Source organism: Rana temporaria, chromosome 12, assembly GCF_905171775.1.
Source record: "Rana temporaria chromosome 12, aRanTem1.1, whole genome shotgun sequence".
In the NCBI taxonomy this organism is placed as follows: Eukaryota; Metazoa; Chordata; class Amphibia; order Anura; family Ranidae; genus Rana; species Rana temporaria.
Genome location: NC_053500.1, coordinates 134,495,639 through 134,517,960, shown reverse-complemented (window position 1 = coordinate 134,517,960; position 22,322 = coordinate 134,495,639). Strand labels below are relative to the sequence as shown.

At 47.1% G+C, this 22,322-nt stretch overlaps 1 protein-coding gene across 1 annotated transcript in view; it reads right to left on the bottom strand.

Moving 5' to 3' along the window:
• The window catches only part of NOTUM (notum, palmitoleoyl-protein carboxylesterase), a 51,693-nt gene extending 35,514 nt beyond the window's left edge, over positions 1 to 16,179 (bottom strand). The window contains exon 1 of the mRNA XM_040330800.1: positions 16,055 to 16,179. The gene's annotated coding sequence lies outside the window, so the exon portion shown is untranslated. The remainder of the gene's footprint in view (positions 1 to 16,054) is intronic.
• Between the last annotated feature and the right edge of the window lie 6,143 nt (positions 16,180 to 22,322).

The window sequence follows — 22,322 nt, the reverse complement described above, 5'->3', positions numbered from 1 at the left end:
TTACCCCAGGTCCAGGATCTTACAGTGTGTCAAACCATCTCCCCTCTTCCCATTTTACCCCCCAAAAAACACCACAGAACTAAATGATTATTAAAAATAAATATATATAATTTTTTTGACAATTTTTTTCATTTTAATTTTTTTATTAACAGCTTTTGTGAAATATCAGGGGTCTAAACAGGCCACTGATGTCTCACTTTTGAGATAAAGTGATTGATTCAGTCTCTTTCTGTGCAGCCTTAGTTGTAAATGAAGGAGCCATTGGCTCTCGCTGCTGTCAAATCCAGTGACACGGGAGCAGGTGGGTAGGGCAGAGTCCCGCTGTCTGTGTCAATGAATGCAGCAGCCGGACTCGGGAGCATGTCTGCACGGGTGCCCCCCACGGCTCTCCGGAGGGGAAGAGGAGGAGCCAGGAGCGCCGCTGGAAGAACAACAAGAACAAGAAGTTTGGGGGTTCCAAGTAATTTTCTAGCAAAAAAACTTGTTTTTAACTTGTAAACAACAAATCTCAGAAAGCGGCTCGGCCCTTAAGTGGTTAACAAAAAAAACGCTGGTAATGGTTGATCATACACAGCGCTTTAGAAAAACGATCATTCAGTTGGGACTTATTTATTTATTTTAGGTTTCTCCTGTATCCCATTTTTTATTTTATCCCCCCCCCCCCCCATCCCTCCCTCTCCTGCCACCTCTGTGTCACTTTCCATCCCTCCTTTCCCTTGTTTTCCTCTCCCCCTCCATCCTCCGGCCCACACCCCTTCCTCTTCTGCGGTTCTGGGTGTCGTCGCTCTGCTTTGATCTCCGCTTTTTTTTTGGCGTCCTCTTTTTTTTTTCTCTCTAAACCACAAACAATGTCCACGGAGGGGGTGAGGGAGAAAAAAAAAAAAAAAAGTGTAAATACAGGCCCCTATCGCCAACTCCAGGTCATCTGAAACCTCAAACAATACAAACTTGTAGGGGAGTCCCGATAACGATCTCTTTGAACACTTCTAGGGCGTGGGCGATCATCCCTTTAAGGGCTTCGCTTAACCGGGACGGTCATTTCAGGAGAAGGAATCCAGGTATGGATATTTTGGAGAGGTTTCATCCATCCAGCGTGGATCCTACATAAGCCGTACCGGTGGGATCCCCGTGGAAGCTGGAAATACGCCGCTATTCCACGGATCTCCGCTAGCTTCCGGGTCCCACGCTGAGTGGCTGCCCTGCTGCTTTCTGAACACGGGAGGTCGGCCGCTCGGCATTAGAGCCATTCAGAAAATGATTTTCTGAATGAATGGAAAGCATTCTCCGATTGGACGAGGTGGAGAGGCAGGGCGGTGATGTCACGCTCTTAATTTCTTCCAGAAAAACGCTTTGCATTCATTCAGAAAACGCAAAAGCATTGTCCCAATTCAACTTTTGCTTCCGTGAACCTTGGGTTTTCCTATCCACTTGTGTGTTCCAGCTTTTCCCATTACATTCTGAAGATTATAAAATAAATACAAATCCAGCAGGGATGGTGGGAACCCCTCATAATGGGCACAGCAGGTGTGTAGACCAAGAACCCAGGCACAGGGATGGTGGGAACCCCTCATAATGGGCACAGCAGGTGTGTAGACCAAGAACCCAGGCACAGGGATGGTGGGAACCCCTCATAATGGGCACAGCAGGTGTGTAGACCAAGAACCCAGGCACAGGGATGGTGGGAACCCCTCATAATGGGCACAGCAGGTGTACAGAACTGGGAACTCAGCACAGGGATGGTGGGAACCCCTCATAATGGGCACAGCAGGTGTGTAGATCAGGAACCCAGGCACAGGGATGGTGAAAGAGCCTCATAATGTGCCCAGCAGGTGTACAGACCAGGAAACTCAGCACAGGGATGGTGGGAACCCCTCATAATGGGCACAGCAGGTGTACAGACCTGGGAACCCCTCATAATGGGCACAGCAGGTGTACAGACCTGGGAACTCAGCACAGGTATGGTGGGAAACCCTCATAATGGGCACAGCAGGTGTGTAGACCAGGACCCCAGGCACAGGGATGGTGAAAGAGCCTCAATGTGCCCAGCAGGTGTACAGACCAGGAAACTCAGCACAGGGATGTTGGGAACCCCTCATAATGGGCACAGCAGGTGTGTAGACCAGGACCCCAGGCACAGGGATGGTGAAAGAGCCTCAATGTGCCCAGCAGGTGTACAGACCAGGAAACTCAGCACAGGGATGTTGGGAACCCCTCATAATGGGCACAGCAGGTGTACAGACCTGGGAACCCCTCATAATGGGCACAGCAGGTGTACAGACCTGGGAACCCCTCATAATGGGCACAGCGGGTGTACAGACCTGGGAACTCAGCACAGGGATGGTGGGAAACCCTCATAATGGGCACAGCAGGTGTACAGACCAGGAAACTCAGCACAGGGATGGTGAGAACCCCTCATAATGGGCATAGCAGGCGTACAGACCTGGGAACTCAGCACAGGGATGTTGGGAACTCCTCATAATGGGCATAACATATGTGTTAATACCTGCAGGGTCCCACCAGTTGGAAAATCTCAGTATGGTGGGAGAACAGCGAACATTTCGCTGCATTTGCAGAACCAACTTCAGCCAGCCGAGTTAAAGCCAAGACTATGGCGGCTTCCAGCGGAGCACTCGAGGACAGGCAGATGTGTCACTTGTTTGTCATTCTGAACAGGACAACACACTATTTCTGCATCCAAGGAAGGTCACCATGTGCCTGAAACGTTGTGCCATTATTGGGTGCCGTGGCTTCAAATGAAGAAAAATAAAATAAAAAATAAATTAAAAAATCCAGAATATAGTTGTAGTGCTACCCCCGCAGGAGCCACTGGATTTAACTGATGCTATTCCCAAATACTCGCATAGGCAACAATCCCTTCACTTCGGCTCCATTAACCACTCGACCTCCAGAAGATTTTACCACATGATCATTGCAGCTCCGCCGGTGCCCATCATTGCAGCCCCGCCTGTGCCCATCATTGCCCATCATAATAAGTTTTCCTATTTTTTTGTGGTAAAATTCGGTGCCTCGGCTTATATTCAGGTCGGCTTATACGCGAGTATATAAGGTAAGCATCAGCCGACTCCAGTAGTACTGCCTCAGGAGGGGCAGCAGCCCCCGAGGCTGGAAGCTTCTCCAGCAGGACCAGAACAGCCCTGCTCCAGGCCTCATTCTCCCCAGCCAGCCACCTATTAGGCACACCTCCCCAGGGATTGGCTGAGATACCATAGACATTCAGGCTGCCCATTTGACTTTCCCAGCCCTCTAGACTTCAGAAACCTAAAGAATGCAAGGATAAACCATCAAGCCTGCAGCCTGTGGGTTTCAGAACAGCCCAAAATAAATCAATAGCTGCTCCAATGATTACAGAGAAGCCAAAAAGCAGCCTATCTAGGAGGACGTTACATTGTGGAGCTTAAAAGAATTTGGAGTCCATCTAAAAATATTAGCACAAGGAAACTGATGACTTTATACCCTGGCTTCCTATCAAGTAGATGACTTTGTTCTACTCTACGCCATCTATGGGCACAGACAGGTGTCCTCTCTTCCCCGCCACATCAAAAACAGACCCAAAAAGTGTGATGCAAAATAAATGGGCCGTCTTAAAGTGAAAAAAAACTCTGGTACGTATATACGCACACAGTATGTCACAAAAGTAAGTACACCCCTGACATCTTTGTAAATATTTTCTTCTATCTTTTCATGTGACAACACTGAAGAAATGACACTTTGCTACAATGTTGTGTAGTGAGTGTACAGCTTGTACAACAGTTTTTCATGACTGCGACATTATGGCAGACACGTCGGCCAATTTTGACACATTTTTGGGACCATTGTCATTTTCACAGCAAAAAGTGCTATAAAAATGCATCGATTACTGTGAAAATGACAATTGCAGTTTGGGAGTTAACCACTAGGAGGCGCTGTAGGGGTTAAGTGTGACCTCATATGCGTTTCTAACTGTAGGGGGGCGGGGCTGGACGTGTGACGTCACTGATCGCCTTTCCCTATATCAGGGAAGAATGGGGAAGGTGTGTTTACACTCTCTCTCACACACACACACACACACACACACACACACACACACACCCCCTCTCCCCGTTCTTCAGCTCCAGGGACCGATCGCGGGACTCCGGCAGCGATCGAGTCCCGTGCCCGCAGTCACGGAGCTTCGTGTGATAGACAGTACCGCGTGATAGACAGTACCGCGTGATAGACAGTACCGCGTGATAGACAGTACCGCGTGATAGACAGTACCGCGTGATAGACAGTACCGCGTGATAGACAGTATCGTGTAAGTACCGTGTGATAGACAGTACCGTGTGATAGACAGTAACGTGTGATAGACAGTAAATTATAATTCTCAGAAGAGCTATGGAAGGCCCTTTTCTCATGACAAAGTCCCTTTAAGGGCCACTCCAGTGCGTTTTTGTTCCGCATCAAAAACACATGGAAAGTAGGTTATATGGTTTCCAATGGCATAGTTTATACCAGTGCTTTTCAGTTGCAGGAAAAGTATATAAAAAAAAAATAAGGTAGAACACGCTGCATTTTTCCTGCACTGGATCGCAGCAAAATGCATAAAAAAAATAAATAAACGCACTGGACCCTAGTATAGTGAAAAAAAAAAAAAAAAAAACACACGCACCCTGAATGCAAGCGGGATGCATAAAAACCGTGTTATAAACACGCATGCAGAACAGATCTGGAGTACATTTTTTGTGGGGTGAACCGGCCCCAAGTCCCACAGAAAGCAGGTGACAGAATCCCGACATATTATCCTCGGATGTCCGATTCTACTGCGCAGTCACACGATTGGGTTGCACGCATGCCAACAGCCATTCCCTACACATACGGAGCCCTCGCCGTCCCCACATGTCATCCTGATGTTTTTACAAGGCTGGCAGTCTGCGTCACCCGCTCTGCAGCGCAGTCACATGATCCTTGCGGCTTCTCAGCTACACACACACGTGGCACGCTGAGCTACATCAAAGCGCCCACATGATACACTTACAGCATCTCAATTGCCGCCACACCTCTTACTACTGGCTCGGGGCTAATATACCATTTACAACTTAATCCACTGCTACGCTCCACGCCAAATTGTGGGAGACGCGCGACTTAACAGAACTCAATGTGGAGTCTCAAAATTAAAAAAAGCCGCCGTTTTCTTATTAAAAAGTGGATCTTTTTAGGAACTTCCTGAAAATGTCACAATATTAGTGCATGTATTAAAGAATGTACATTTTACCAATAAGAAGCAATTGCAGTGCTCCGGTCGCTGACTTTGCCTAGACGAGGGATGAGGATATATTTTTCCTTTGTATGAATTTCCCACTTCCTGTTCCTCCTCAGTAAGCTTGCCCCCCTCATCTGAGCCGTTCTGGCTGGGGGGTTAGTCAGCGGACATTTAAAAGCAAAATGGAAGGATGAGGTAAGTGAAGGTGGTCTGCACTAAGGTAAAGGAAGCTATTTAGAAAAAAAAAAAAGTGCCTTTACAACCCCTTTAAATTTGTCTTGTACTTATCGTTTTAGCAGTGTTTCTTCTCCGGCTCCGAGCGGGGAATCCTTCGGGGAGTAGGCGTTCCTAAATCAAGCGCAGTTGATTGACGGGCTTGGATAGCGCGTCACACCTTCCGAAAATAGTCGACGTGACTCTTGGCAATTTACGGCGCCTGCGCAGTCAGCTCTACACGGCAGGCGCAGGCGCCGTAAGCAGCCGAGAGTCACGTTGGCCATTTCCGGGGGGCGTGACGCGCTATCCAAGCCCGTCAATCAACTGCGCTTGATTTAGGGACGCCTACTCCCCGAAGGATTCCCCTCTCGGAGCCAGAGAAGAAACACTGATAAAACGATAAGTACAAAAAAAAAAAAAAATCCAGCATACTGCAGATGTCAGCAGTATGCTGGATCTAGTGACAGAAAGTTGATTTTTGGGTGAACCTCTATCCCCCTGAAGATGACCGTTCATAGGTTGAAACGCGTCAGGTATTTTACACCTTTCAGCATCGATATGCAACAATGTGCACAATTTCGTGTAACTTTGCTCATATGCTCTACTGTGGAATGTACTACTTGGCCAGTTTTTATATGTTGTATTTTAACCACATTATGACATCCATCTACCTCTGAATAAATGTACCCCTTTTGCCATCCATTTTACACTTTTCTGACTTTATTATATAGCTGTCCAAAGCCTCATTGGGGAAACTGTTCCATATCCCACAATTACGGTTGGCCTTGGGACACTGCAAGCCATACCCATGGGCAAAAATTACTGAACTTGACAATGGTCACCTCATAGCAATAGATGGGTACCTTCAGGCTTCCCCTACACAGCACCCTCTAGCAAGGAATAAAGGGTATGGTGCAAGATTTTATGTCTTGCTTAATAAGCAAGCAATCAATGCGTCTGTAAAGTACAGAGCACAGAGTGGCCCCCAACCTGCTGTTCTGGGGTCCCATGGTGGCTCTCGCAGATCTTCCCCGCAATAGCTAACCCCCTCTGGGAAGCTCTCTCCCGAGGGGGTTACCTTGCGGGTGCACTCCCGTGTCATACACTCAGCGTCCATAGACGCCAAATGTATGACTCGGCCCCCGGATTTGATTGACAGCAGAGGGAGCCAAAGGCTGCGGTGCAATCAATCTATCCAATCAACAGCAGGACCCCGTGGAGAAGAGGATGCCAGGGACATGTCGAGCAGGTGAACTGGCTCAGGCAAGTAAAAATGGGGGGGGGGGGGGGGGGGTGCGCCGGTGCTTGCCAGGTGTTTTTTCACCTTAGTGCATAGGATGCATTAAGGTGAAAAAAACACAAACCTTTACAACCCCTTTAAGTATATGGGGGTAGGTCGATGCGCATTATTGAGGGTAGACAATCCAAATACAATACACTTTAAGGAATCAGAGGGCCCTGCTCCTTAGAGCTTACAATCTAAGAGGCAAGGTCAAGGAGGTAATAACTGTGGGGGATGTGCCGATGGAGAATATAAATGTACAGTTGTTAGGCGGGGGCTAGATAGGCTTCTCCGAAGAGATGAGTTTTCAGGGATCGTATGAAAGTGGACATAGGAGGAGAAAGTAAGACAGATTGGGGTAGAGCATTCCAGAGGATGGGAGAGGCTCTAGAGAAGTCCTGGATGTGAGCATAGGATGAGGTAACAATGGAGCTCGAGAGCAGGAGGTCTTGGGAGGAGCAAAGAACGATTAGGTTGGTATTTTGAGACCAGGCTAGTGGTGTAGCTGTGGGCCAGGTTGTGGATGGCTTTGGAAGTTATTGTTAGTATCTTGAATTTAACGTGTTAGTTGAGTGGCAGCCAATGGAAGGATTGGCAAAGGGATATAGCAGACAATGAGCGGTTTTTAAGGTGGATGAGCCTGGCAGAAGCGTTCACGATGGACTCAAGGGGTATTGCCTATTTAGCGGTAAGCCAGTGAGAAGAAAGTTGCCGTAGTCGAGGAGAGAGATGACCAGGGCGTAGATTAGAAGCTTTGTGGCGACATTGGTTAGGAAGGGGCAATTTGGCAATGGTCCTCTCATATCTATAGGTACCTTTAGGCTCCCCATACACAGCACCCTCTTGTGGGGGTTGAGGCGGCAAATTTTGGATAGCGATTGGATGTGGGGCCGAAAAAGGTTACTTCGGAGTCCGGGTTTACACCTAGGACCTTGGCGTGGGGGGACAAGTTGATAGTTGAGCAGCGGATCTTGACAGAGGAATCAGGGGAAGGAAATATCATGAGCTCGGTTTTGGATAGGTTGAGTTTGAGGAGGTGGTGCGACATCCAGGCTGAGATGTCCGTTAGCAAGTTGGTGACGCGTGAGGAGGATAGATTTGGTCGTCATCAGCATAGAGATGATATTGAAAGCCATGGGAGGCTTGAGAGAAATGGCCATTGTTGACCCTCTTTTCCACTTACAGTAGCTGCTGCATTTTCCCACCCTAGGCTTAAACTCAAGTTAATACGTTTTCCATTTTTTTTGTGGCAAAATTAGGTTCCTCTGATTATATTCGAGTATGTACGGTACCTGTCCAGTATTCTCATCAATCATTGCCAGTATACAAGCCCCGATAAAAGGGCCAGAATACATGTCTACAGTATATATATATATATATATATATATATATATATATATATATATATATATATATATATATATATATATATATATATATATATATATATATATATATATATATTCTTGTCATTAAAGCGGGAGTTCACCCATTTATTAAAAAAAAAAAAAATTCTCCCCTTAGCTTCCTGCTCGTTCGGTCTAGGGGAATCGGCTATTTGTATTAAAATATGAGCAGTACTTACCCGTTTTCGAGATGCATCTTCTTCCGTCGCTTCCGGGTATGGGTCTTCGGGAGCGGGCGTTCCTTCTTGATTGACAGTCTTCCGAGAGGCTTCCGACGGTCGCATCCATCGCGTCACTCGTAGCCGAAAGAAGCCGAACGTCGGTGCGGCTCTATACTGCGCCTGCGCACCGACGTTCGGCTTCTTTCGGAAAATCGTGACGTGATGGATGCGACCGTCGGAAGCCTCTCGGAAGACTGTCAATCAAGAAGGAACGCCCATTCCCGCAGCCCATACCCGGAAGCGACGGAGAGGATGCATCTCGTAAACGGGTAAGTACTGCACATATTTTAAAACAAATAGCCGATTCCCCTAGAGAAAACGAGCAGGAAGCTAAGGGGAGAAAGTGCCCTCTAAGGGTGAACCCCCGCTTTAAGAAAGATCCTGTATCCAAGTTTGGGCGACAAGCAGGGCCATCTTAATAGCATCATGGGCCCCTGGGCAAAGTAATGCTTTGGGGCCCCTACAATGGAAACATACATTGTGCAGGTAAACAGAAATCAAGTAGGTAGGAGGTAGAGGATATCTAGGGTGTACAGGGGTCAGAGTGCTGGGGGGGATATCTGGGATGTAGAGGGGCTGCCCAGGCTCAAGGACCAGCTGCTTTGGGGGGGAAGGGGCAGGGGCCCCTATGCAGAAGGGGCCCCTGGGCAGTGCCCTCTTATTAAGACAGCCCTGGCGACAAGGTGTCTTGTGGTCTTTATTCCTGAGCTCAGGAAAACAGATAATCTGCCCTGAGCTATATCACCAATCTTGTCTCCAAATTCTTACCAAACCGTCCGCTCCTCCCCAAGACCTCCTGTTCTCAAATCTCCTCCTCTCATGCTCATCTCCAGGACTTCTGCAGAGCCCCTTCCATCCTCCGGAACTCTCTACCTTAATCTGTCCATCTCCTACTCTGGACGCCTTTAGGAAAACTCATCCCTTCGGGGGAAGTCCATCAATCCTCCAAGCTAACAACTGAACCTTTAAGGGGTTGTAAAGCTGTGTTTTTTTTAACTTAAAGTGGAGGTTCACCCGGAAATGTTAATTTTTAACTTTAGATTGAGGCTCATTTTGTCTAGGGGAATCGGCTATTTTTTTTTTTAATCGAAGCTGTACTTACCGTTTAAGAGAGCGATCTTCTCTGCCGCTTCCGGGTATGGGCTGCGGGACTGGGCGTTCCTATTTTGATTGACAGTCTTCAGACAGGCTTCCGACGGTCGCGTCCATCGCGTCACGATTTTCCGAAAGTAGCCGAACGTCGGTGCGCAGGCGCCGTATAGAGCCGCACCGACGTTCGGCTTCTTTCGGCTACTCGTGACACGATGGATGCGACCGTCGGAAGCCTGTCAACCAAAATAGGAACGCCCAGTCCCGAAGACCATACCCGAAAGCGGCGGAGAAGATCTTTAGAGAACCTCTCTAAAACGGTAAGTACAGCTTCGATTTTAAAAAAACTACCCGATTCCCCTTGACAAAATGAGCCTCAATCTAATGTTACATTTTTTTTAGGGTGAACTCTCGCTTTAATGCATCCTATGCATCAAGGTGGAAAAAAACACCTTGCAGTCAACGCCCCCCCAAGCCCCCATCTCAGTACAGACTCCCCTCAATCCAGCCCTTGAATTTTCCTTGTACCGGTCTAAATATGAAATCGGTTCCAGATTTTAGCTTTGATTGGTTTATAGAAAGCAGAACGGAGAAGGATGGTTACCGCCTGAACGCTCTGAGTCGCTGTGCTTTATACATTTCTTGCTGGATCATTAAGCATATGTACTCACTTACGTAATGAAGCATCAACAGATAATATGGCTGATGCACGCTGACCTCACCAGTGCCAAGAAACCTTTGTAATTTCCTTGCGTATACAATGAGATGGGTCTACTTTTGCGGAAGCCTCCATTTGAGACCAGGGTGTCCACCATGCGATGGCTTCTGGCGCTCTTACCTTAGATAATAGGGTACTCGCGTGTCCCAATATTAGAGCCGCCAGCATTCTGATTCAGCCGCAAAAGATGATTTATAAAAATCTAGGATGGACGCTTCCATCTTGCTTGTAGGCACTCTGAAGCCCACAAGCAAATCCTTCCGGGATGCGGTGAATGCTGATGTCCCAGCATTCGCCGCTAGATCCCGCGCATGTGCAGTGTTGACGGCGAGCGGCGCCAACACTACACAGTTGCCATCACAACGGCCGGCGTCCTGAAAAGGACATGTCCCGTTGTGACGACATACACAACATCTTTGGCGTTTTCACCTGTTTTCCCATCAGTTAAAACGGCGGAATTGTATCCGCCCTCGTCACATGACCAGCTGCAAGAGTCATGTGCCATGTAAAAATCACGCAAGAGTTCTTCTGCTGGGCAAAAGAATCGTCTCCTGGGCAGCGTCACGCTGTGCGCCCAGGAGACATTGCTAAGTAATCCCAGGAATCAATGTGGCGATCGCAGCCGAAGCGACACGCCCAGTCCCGCGGGAGCCAAACCAGGAAGTGCCTGGTTCGAAGGAGAGAACAAAAAAAAAAAAAAAAGGTATGGAATCAATTTAAAAAAAAAAATTTTAACAGCGAACTTTCAATACATACACTGAGCACTTGTGTTTAACGCTAACTATCAAATTAGGGTGAACCTCCGCTTTAAGCTTTGACATTTCTAGCTAGATTCAGGATGGCGAGCGCATACTTGCGGCGGCGTAGCTTATGGCATTTAGGCTACGCCGCCGTAAGTTAGCGAGGCAAGTACATGATTCACAATGTACTTGCCTGCTAAGTTACGGCGGCGTAGCCTAAAGCGGGCGGGCGTAAGGGCGCCTAATTCAAAATAGGCTGAGGGGGCGTGTTTTACGTTAATTAGGCTTGACCCGACGTGATTGACGGTTTTTAGGAACTGCGCATGCGCCTACATTTCCCAGTGTGCATTGCGGCTAAGTCCGCCGCACGGGCCTATTGATTTCAACGTGGACGTAAACTACGTAAATCCCTATTCACGGACGACTTACGCAAACAATGTAACATTTTCGAATTTCGACGTGGGAACGGCGGCCATACTTAACATTACTATTCTATTCCATCTATTTGATGGAATAACTTTAGGCCGCTAATGCGTTAGGTAAACGGCGTATCTGTACTGCGTCAGCCGGGCGTACGTTCGTGAATAGGCGTATCTAGTGATTTACATATTCTACGCCGACCGCAATGGAAGCGCCACCTAGCGGTCAGCCTAAAAATAACACTTTAGGATACGAGGGTGTAAGACACTTACGCCGCTCGTATCTGAGCCCAATTTAAGCGTATCTGGTTACCAGAATACGCTTAAATTAGCGCGGGCACACATTCAGACTTAGGCTGGCGTATCTACTGATACGCCAGCCTAAGTCTCTCTGAATCTGGCCATTCGGCTCCATTCACACTTGTTTGATTTGTTATGTGACTTTTGAAATGAAAGTCGCATGACAAATCGAACCCTGTTCTTTTCAACGGCACCCGTAAAAAAAAACAAAAAAAAAACGGTGCAGCAACTTTGAAAAAGGTGCCTACACTACTTTGGTGTTACTTTGATCCATAGAATGTAAAGTCAGATCAAAATTGAACCAAAAAAGTTGCATTCAAAGTCTGGAAATCATGCGACTTTGGAGACGCACTAATGTCAATGGAGCCTTAAACCGGCACGTTCTTTATCAACAGAAATATTAAATTATTTTTTCATTACAGGTATTTATATAGAACCGACAATTTATGCAGCACTTTACCTTTTGTACATTCACATCCGTCCCTACGGTCAAAGGAGCTTACCATCCGAGGCTGGGTTCACACCTATGTGATTTGGACGCGTTTTCCGCATCCAATTCACATAGGAGGAGAATGTGACCGGCTGTCTATGGGGCGGCTGCGGAAAGCGCACTGCACAGAAACGCTGTGTGCGTTTAACTCAGTTTCAGGGCCGAATTCAGGCAAAGATACGTCCCTGAACCGGAGAATGGGGACAAGGGACAACACACAAACTCCACGCAGATAGTGCCCTGGTTGGGCATCAAGCTGAGGACCCCGGTGCTGCAAGCAATAGGTGCTAACCATTAAACTTTTTACCTTTAAAGTTTATATAAAAGGCAATTTTTTACTTTTGGATAGAGAAGGCAAAAATATTATAAGATCTTGATCTACTGAGTTCAAACTCTTTTTTTTTATCATCCCCCAAGGACAAGGAGGACAAGGAGGTGTTTACGTGGTTTGGTAGGATCAACATAATCAAAATGAATATAATGCCAAGATTGCTATACCTATTACAGACCTTGCCTACTAAGATCCCGGTGGGATACTTGAGAGAGTTAAAGGAGTTGTAAAAGGAAAAAAAAATTTGTTGGCTGAAATGACAGTTTACAGTGTATAGAGACATACTATGCAACCTCTATAGCTAGCCTACGGAGCAGTGGGCAACCATGTCATCTCTATAGCTAGCCTACGGAGCAGTGGGCAACCAGGTCATCTCTATAGCTAGCCTACGGGGCAGTGGGCAACCAGGTCATCTCTATAGCTAGCCTACGGGGCAGTGGGCAACCAGGTCATCTCTATAGCTAGCCTACGGGGCAGTGGGCAACCAGGTCATCTCTATAGCTAGCCTACGGGGCAGTGGGCAACCAGGTCATCTCTATAGCTAGTCTACGGGGCAGTGGGCAACCATGTCATCTCTATAGCTAGCCTACGGAGCAGTGGGCAACCAGGTCATCTCTATAGCTTGCCTACGGAGCAGTGGGCAACCATGTCATCTCTATAGCTAGCCTACGGAGCAGTGGGCAACCAGGTCATCTCTATAGCTAGCCTACGGGGCAGTGGGCAACCAGGTCATCTCTATAGCTAGCCTACGGGGCAGTGGGCAACTATGTAATCTCTATGGCAAGCCTACAGAACAGTTGGCAACTAAGTATCTCTAGGACTAACATAAGGGACAGCTGGCAACTATGCACCTATAAGACTAGCCTACAGGAGAGTTGGCAACTATGTAACTTCTATAGATCGTTTATGAGACAGTGGGCAACTATGTAATCTCTATAGCTAGACTACAGGACAGTGGGAAACTATGCTAGCTATCCTACGGTATAGTGAGCAACTATGTAACTTCTTTAGCTAGCTTATGAGACAATGGGCAACTATGTAAACTTTATAGCTAGCCAACGGGGCAATGGGCAACTATGTAATCTCTATGGCAAGCCTACAGAACAGTTGGCAACTATGTATCTCTAGGACTAACATAAGGGACAGCTGGCAACTATGCATCTATAAGACTAGCCTACAGGAGAGTTGCCAACTATGTATCTTCAATAGCTAACCTACAGGACAGTGGGAAACTATGCTAGCTATCCTAGGGTATAGTGAGCAACTATGTAACTTCTATAGATAGCTTATGAGACAGTGGGCAACTATGTAATCTATATAGCTAGCCTACAGAGCAGTGGGCAACTATGTAATCTCTATAGCTAACCCACAGGACAGTGGGAAACTCTGCTAGCTATCCTACGGTATAGTGAGCAACTATGTAACTTCTATAGCTAGCTTATGCGACAGTGGGCAACTATGTAATCTCTATGGCAAGCCTACAGAACAGTTGCCAACTATGTATCTCTAGGACTAACCTATGGGACAGCTGGCAACTATGCATCTATAAGACTACCCTACAGGAGAGTTGGCAACTATGTAACTTCTATAGATGTTTATGAGACAGTGGGCATCTATAGAAGTTACATAGTTGCCAACTCTCCTGTAGGCTAGTCTTACAGATGCATAGTTGCCAACTGTCCCATAGGTTAGTCCTAGAGATACATAGTTGCCAACTGTTCTGTAGGCTTACCATAGAGATTACATAGTTGCCCAATGTCTCATAAACTATGTAATCTCTAAGGCTAGCCTACAGGACAGTGGGCAACTATGTAATCTCTATAGCTAGCCTACAGGGCAGTGGGCAACTATGTAATCTCTATAGCTAGCCTACAGGGCAGTGGGCAACTATGTAATCTCTATAGCTAGCCTATAGGGCAGTGGGCAACTATGTAATCTCTATAGCTAGCCTACAGGGCAGTGGGCAACTATAATCTCTATAGCTAGCCTACAGGGCAGTGGGCAACTATAATCTCTATAGCTAGCCTACAGGGCAGTGGGCAACTATGTAATCTCTATAGCTAGCATACAGGGCAGTGGGCAACTATGTAATCTCTATAGCTAGCATACAGGGCAGTGGGCAACTATGTAATCTCTATAGCTAACCTACAGGACAGTGGGAAACTCTGCTAGCTATCCTACGGTATAGTGAGCAACTATGTAACATCTATAGCTAGCTTATGAGACAGCGGGCAACTATGTAATCTCTATGGCAAGCCTACAGAACAGTTGGCAACTATGTATCTCTAGGACTAACCTATGGGACAGCTGGCAACTATGCATCTATAAGACTAGCCTACGGGAGAGATGGCAACTATGTAACTTCTATAGATAGTTGCCCACTGTCTCGTAAACTATGTAATCTCTATAGCTAACCTACAGGACAGTGGGAAACTATGCTAGCTATCCTACAATACAGTGAGCAACTATGTAACTTCTATAGCTAGCTTATGAGACAGTGGGCAACTATGTAATCTCTATAGCTAGCCTACAGGAGAGTGGGAAACTATGCTAGCTATCCTATGGTATAGTGAGCAACTATGTAACTTCTATAGCTAGCTTATGCGACAGTGGGCAACTATAATCTTTATAGCTAGCCTACGGGGCAGTGGGCAACTATGTAAACTCTATGGCAAGCCTAAAGAACAGTTGGCAACTATGTATCTCTAGGACTAACATAAGGGACAGCTGGCAACTATGCATCTAGAAGACTAGCCTACAGGAGAGTTGGCAACTACGTAACTTCTACAGCTAGCTTATGCGACAGAGGGCAACTATGTAATCTTTATAGCTAGCCTATGGGGCAGTGGCCAACTATGTAATCTCTATGGCAAGCCTACAGAACAGTTGGCAACTAAGTATCTCTAGGATTAACCTATGGGAGAGCTGGCAACTAAGCATCTATAAGACTAGCCTACGGGAGAGTTGGTAACTATGTAACTTCTATAGATAGTTTATGAGACATTGGGCAACCATTTATGAGACATTGGGCAACTATCTATAGAAGTTACATAGTTGCCAACTCTCCTGTAGGCTAGTCTTATAAATGCATAGTTGCCAGCTCTCCCATAGGTTAGTCCTAGAGATACATAGTTGCCAACTGTTCTGTAGGCTTGCCATAGAGATTACATAGTTGCCCACTGCCCCATAGGCTAGCTATAAAGATTACATAGTTGCCCTCTGTCGCATAAGCTAGCTATAGAAGTTACATAGTTGCTCGCTATACCGTAGGATAGCTAGCATAGTTTCCCACTGTCCTGTAGGTTAGCTATAGAAGATACATAGTTTCCAACTCTCCTGTAGGCTAGTCTTATAGATGCATAGTTGCCAGCTGTCCTGTAGGTTAGTCCTAGAGATACATAGTTGCCAACTGTTTTGTAGGCTTGCCATAGAGATTACATAGTTGCCCAATGTCTCAAACTATGTAATCTCTAAGGCTAGCCTACAGGACAGTTGACTGCAATGTAATCTCTATGGCTAGCCTATGAAACAACTGGCAACTATGTAATCTCTAAGGCTAGCCCAGCGGACAGCTGGCAACTAGGTAATCACAGAAATAGGTACCTTGTGGATTGCAGGTCACTGATCTCCGAAGCGAGGCACTCCTCTTTCAGTAATAAGAGTCCAAGGTCAATCACAGGGATGGACAGGTGCAGATGAACCAGTTCCTTGCAAAAGTTGAGGAAACACGAGATGAAAATCCACTCTGCTCAACCTCCCAATGGAGCCTAAGGGGAGCCCAATCCTAAATTCAGAGGGAACTGCAGCGGCGGGTGGTGGCGTGCCCCTGGAAATGCTGCTTATGAATGAAGCCACCTTTGATGGATGGATGGAGGTGGGTGGGAAGGTGATCTATACTGGGATCTCTCTGATCTCCCTTTCCAGATCTGCACCAAAGCAATGCTTGCTCAGGGCTCAGCAGACCGTCTGTGTGTGCGAAGCTCGGGGATCTGGGGATTTGGAATAAACTGCACTAAGGGGGCAGGAGGAGGGGGCTTTAAATTAACCCTTTAAGGGCAGCCTGGACCTCCCCTTCCCAAAGGCTTGCCATTTCCTCATTAAAGAGCCGTTAAAGTCATCAGGGTGAAGTCACTTAGGGGTCTTTAGTGGGTAAATAGCAGGTAACTTGAGAGGAGCTGAAAAGGCAAAAAGAAGAAAAAGAGAAAAAAAAAAAGAAAAGAAAGAAAGAAAAAAAAAAGTTACAAAGGACTGAATAACTGCTGCAGATTAGATCAAGCAAGTCCCACATCCGTCCCAGCAGAGACTGAGATGAAGGGGAGGAGGAGGGATCAGGAGGGGAGGGGGCCTGGACTACACAGAGGAGATATTCCTAATAAAATAGCACAGGGGGGTCGGGGGCGCCTAAGCGCATCATTCCAGTGGGACACCTTTTTTTTTTTTTTTATTGGGTTCATGTGCATCGCTCCCAACTGTCCCTGATTCCGAGGGACTGTCCCTGATTTGGAGCAATGTCCCTCTCTCCCTCATTCCTCCTCATTTGTCCCTCATTTTTGTCTGATCTATATACCGTATTTATTGGGGTATAGCGCGCTCCCGCGTATAGCGCGCACCCCTAAAGTTGCCCGAAATTCCTGTGGAAAAAAGTTTTTTGGTGTCTTGCGCGGCCTCGTCGGGTCCGGCGTCCGTCTGCGGCTTCGGGTGTCCTTTTCGTCGGGTCTGGCGTCCTTCTGCGGCGTCCTCGCGTCCTCCCCGCTCGTTTCCCGCGCCGAGTTTGAATACTGCACCGACATATACAGAGCGCAGTACACTTGTGTATAGTCGGGCAGGCTCGGCTACTCTCGCGCTGACGTCCTGTACGTCCAGGACGTCAGCGCGACTATACACGAGTGTACTGCGCTCGGTATATGTCGGCCCAGTATTCAAACTCGCTGCGGGAAAGCGGGTATCGGCGTATATCGCGCACCCACGATTTTGCCCTGATTTTCAGGGCAAAAAAGTGCGCGGTATACGCCGATAAATACGGTAGTTGTATATAAAATGCACTTTATCTATTCAAAAAGTGTTTCCCAGAGATAAACCTTTCATCTGATTTCTAAATTGCTGCATTTGTAAATTCCAAAAGCCAATATAAAGGAATAGTAGTGGTAAAAAAAAAAAAGCACTTGTGGGTTTAACCAAACTTGTTTTTTGTGCAATTCTCCTTTAACCACTTAAAGGGGAGGTTCACCCTAAAAACGACTTTCTAATATTACATTGGCCCCCCACATTACAATACAATTATGCCTATTATGTTTTTTTGTATGCTGTACATACCTTAGGAACAGCTAATTCACCCGTGGCTTCCGGGTTGCGAGTCCCGCGGGAGTGGGCGTTCCTAACATGCTGGTGATTGACGTGATGACCAAAAACAAGCTCCCCCCCGTCGCGTAAGCTGCATCACGATTGCCGAAAGGAGCCGAACGGCGGTGCGCAGGCGCAGTATAGCGCCGACTCGCCGTTCGGCTCCTTTCGCCAATCGTGACGCAGCTTACGCGACGTGGGGGAGCTCGTTTTTTGTCATCACGTCAATCACTAGCATGTTAGGAACGCCCACTCCCGCGGGACTCGCAACCCGGAAGCCACGGGTGAGATAGCTGTACTAAGGTATGTACAGCATACAAAAAAACATAATAGGCATAATTGTATTGTAATGTGGGGGGCCAATGTAATACTAGAAAGTCGTTTTTAGGGTGAACCTCCCCTTTAAGCCCCGGACCTTTAGACAGCTAAATGCCCAGGCCAGGTTTTGCGATTCGGCACTGCGTCGCTTTAACAGACAATTGCACGTGCGACGTGGCTCCCAAACAAAATTGACGTCTTTTTTTCCCCACACATAGAGCTTTCTTTTGGTAGTATTTGATCACCTCTGCGGATTTTATTTTTTGCGCTATAAACAAAAATAGAGCGACAATTTTGAAAAAAATGCAATATATTTTTACTTTTTGCTATAATAAATATCCCCCAAAAACATATATAAAAAATTATTTTTCCTCAGTTTAGGCCGATACGTATTCTTCTACATATTTTTGGTAAAAAAAATCGCAATAAGAGTTTATCGATTGGTTTGCGTAAAATTTATAGCGTTTACAAAATAGGGGATAGTTTTATTGCATTTTTATTATTATTATTTTTTTTTTACTACTAATGGCTTTCCTGGGCTTTTTTGTTGCATTTTTGATGCGCTTCCAGATGATTTTTATTTTTCTTTTCTTTCACCGCACTGCATGGTCCAGTGCATTTTTGATGTTCCTTTTTATGCGTTTGGGTGCGTTTTTGATGCATTTTACCATGTTCCAGTACAGTACTTTATTTTTTCTGGTGAGGCTGCATTAATGGGCGCTGGTGAGGCTGCATTTATGGGCGCTGGTGAGGCTGCATTTGATGGGCGCTGGTGAGGCTGCATTTGATGGGTGCTGGTGAGGCTGCATTAATGGGCGCTGGGGAGGCTGCATTAATGGTCCCTGGTTAGGCTGCATTAATGACGTTGGTGAGGCTGCATTACTGGGTGCTGGTGAGGCTGCATTTGATGGGTGTTGGTGAGGCTGCATTTGACGGGCGTTGGTGAGGCTGCATTTCATGGGCGCTGGTGAGGCTGCATTAATGGGCGCTGGTGAGGCTGCATTAATGGGCGCTGGTGAGGCTGCATTTGATGGGCGCTGGTGAGGCGGCATTTGATGGGCGCTGGTGAGGCTGCAATAATGGGCGTTGGTGAGGCTGCATTTGATGGGTGCTGGTGAGGCTGCATTTGATGGGGGCTGGTGAGGCTGCATTTGATGGGGGCTGGTGAGGCTGCATTTGATAGGCGCTGGTGAGGCTGCATTTGATGGGCGCTGGTGAGGCTGCATTTGATGAGCGCTGGTGAGGCTGCGTTTGATGGGCGCTGGTGAGGCTGCATTTGATGGGCGCTGGTGAGGCTGCATTTGATGGGCGCTGGTGGGGCTGCATTTGATGGGCGCTGGTGAGGCTGCATTAATGGGGGCTGGTGAGGCTGCATTTGATGGGCGTTGGTAAGGTTGCATTTCATGGGTGCTGGTGAGGCTGCATTTGATGGGCGCTGGTGAGGCTGCATTAATGGGGGCTGGTGAGGCTGCATTAATGGGTGCTGGTGAGGCTGCATTTGATGGGTGCTGGTGAGGCTGCATTAATGGGGGCTGGTGAGGCTGCATTAATGGGGGCTGGTGAGGCTGCATTAATGGGGGCTGGTGAGGCTGCATTAATGGGAGCTGATGAGACTGCATTAATGGGGGCTGGTGAGGCTGCATTTGATGGGCGCTGGTGAGGCTGCATTTGATGAGCGCTGGTGAGGCTGCATTTGATGGGGGCTGGTGAGGCTGCATTAATGGGTGCTGGTGAGGCTGCATTTGATGGGCGCTGGTGAGGCTGCATTTGATGAGCGCTGGTGAGGCTGCATTTGATGGGGGCTGGTGAGGCTGCATTAATGGGTGCTGGTGAGGCTGCATTGATGGGGGCTGGTGAGGTGGCATTTGATAGGCGCTTCACTAAAAAGGCGGGGAACATGGGCAGAGCAAAGGGGGTGGAGCCAGGGGGGGGGCGGCAAAATGAGGTTTCACTAGGGTGTCAAAAATCCTTGCACCAGCCCTGGTGACAGTTACATTCCAGCAACTGCCGGGAATGTTTTCTGAAACTGTCCGATGCGTTTACTTCAACTCGACCAAAAACAAACAAACTGTCCAAATTACAGATTTTCAAATGATTTTTTGGACGAAAACGGTTGGCCAAACAGCGGTTGCGTCCAATCAGATGCAGTTGCTGTTCGGATATTTCTGGCAGGAAAGTCGCTGTGTCCCAACAGACATGAATGGGACTGCCTGCACTGGAACGCGCGGAACCCCTTTGCATCCTGTGCCAGCAGGGCGCCACTTGACATGAGTGCACAGATGGGTGTGAATGAGGAAGTGTCACTTACCTCCATTCCAGTGCTGTGATGTCCGGAATCTCTCACCACTGCTGACATCTTCGCCGGTCTCCTTCCAGGTTCAGGGTCTTCAGTCAACTTCATTAACCAAAGTAATTCCTGCGCATGCACACAAGAGGATACCGGATTTAAAGATGCGTCCATTGAAGTTTATGAGGCCAAAAAATCACATGTAGCGCACCCCCTAAAGAGAAGCAAGTAGAACGGGATCCCCCGCCCTGCACAGCCAGGCACACTGCATTTTCACAGGAACTCTAGAGTCACAGAACAGTCCAGTGCTTTGTTGTTGTTTTTTGTTTTATTGAGGGATTAGAACTTGGAAAGGAAAATGATGGGATGCCAACTTGACTTCAAACAACTCCAGGGACAACATCTCCTATATACAGCCTATATACTCTCCTTCACTTAGACGGGCAAGTGTTGTATTCTCAAAGCACTTGCTCCGTAAGTTGCGGCGGCGTAGCGTAAATCGGCCGGCGTAAGCCCGCCTAATTCAAATTTGGATCAGGGGGGCGTGTTTTATTGAAAACTACTGTGACCCGACGTGATTGACGTTTTTGCGGAACGGCGCATGCGCCGTCCGTGGAATTTCCCAGTGTGCTTTGCTCCAAAGTACGCTGCAAGGACGTCATTGGTTTCGACGTGAACGTAAATGACGTCCAGCCCCATTCACGGACGACTTACGCAAACGGCGTAACTTTTTCAAATTTTGATGTGGGAACGACGGCCATACTTAACATTGGTACGCCGCACTTATGCCTTATATAGCAGGGGCAACTATACGCTGGGAAAAGCCTAACGTAAACGTCGTAACTTTACTGCGTCGGCCGCGCGTACGTTTGGGAATTCGCGTATCTACTTAATTTGCATGCATACTCGACGTGGAATTCTACGGAAGTGCCACCTAGCGGTCAAAAAAAAAATGCAGCTAGGATCCGACGGCGTAAGAGACTAATGCCGCATACAGACGGTCGTTTTTTGTGATAAAAAAAAACGAAGTTTTAAATCATGAAATAAAACGACGTTTTTGAAACATCATTTTCAAAAACGATGTTGCCTACACACCATCGTTTTTTCACAATGCTCTAGCAAAGCGAGGTTAAGTTTCACCACTTTTTTCCATTGAAGCTCGCTTCATAACTAGCTTCTGGGCATGCGCGGGTTTAAAAACGTCGTTTTAAAAGTCGTTTTTTTGCTACAAACGGTCAATTTCTGTGAAACAAAAACGACGTTTTGAAAAACGACACAAAAAATTCGAGCATGTTCGAATTTTTTTTTGGTCGTTTTTTTGAAGACATAAAACGACGTTTTGCCCACACACGATCATTTTAAATGACGTTTTTTAAAACGTAGTTTTTTTTCATCACAAAAAACGACCGTCTGTACGCGGCATTACGCCTGTCGGATCTAATGGATATCTATGCGTAACTGATTCTAAGAATCAGGCGCATAGATACGACGGGTCAGATTAGGACTTACGACGGCAAACAATGGCGCTGCGCTGTCGTAAGTCCTTTCAGAATCTGGCCCCTGCTCTTTTTGGTGCGTTTATTTTTCATAACCGCACCAAAGATGTGGCAAGCAGGACCTTTCAAAACGCACCGCACACACACAGCGAAGTGGTGTGAAGAGTCCCATAGGATTTAAAGGCAACGCGTTTTTGTTGTGTTTTTAGCAGGGTAAAAATGCATCAGTGTGCAAAAAGCCAAATCTTTCCTGAATGAGGGGGGAAACCCTAGATAGTTGTCACTGGAATTGGTGCCCCCCCCGTGGGAAGATTTCCCCTTACTTCCTGTTCCTGTGACAACTGTAAAATGTAGGGTTGCTCATAACTCAGGACAAAAAGAGAGGGTGAAAATCTCAAATGTTATCTTTGGACAGAAGAGGTCAGCTTTA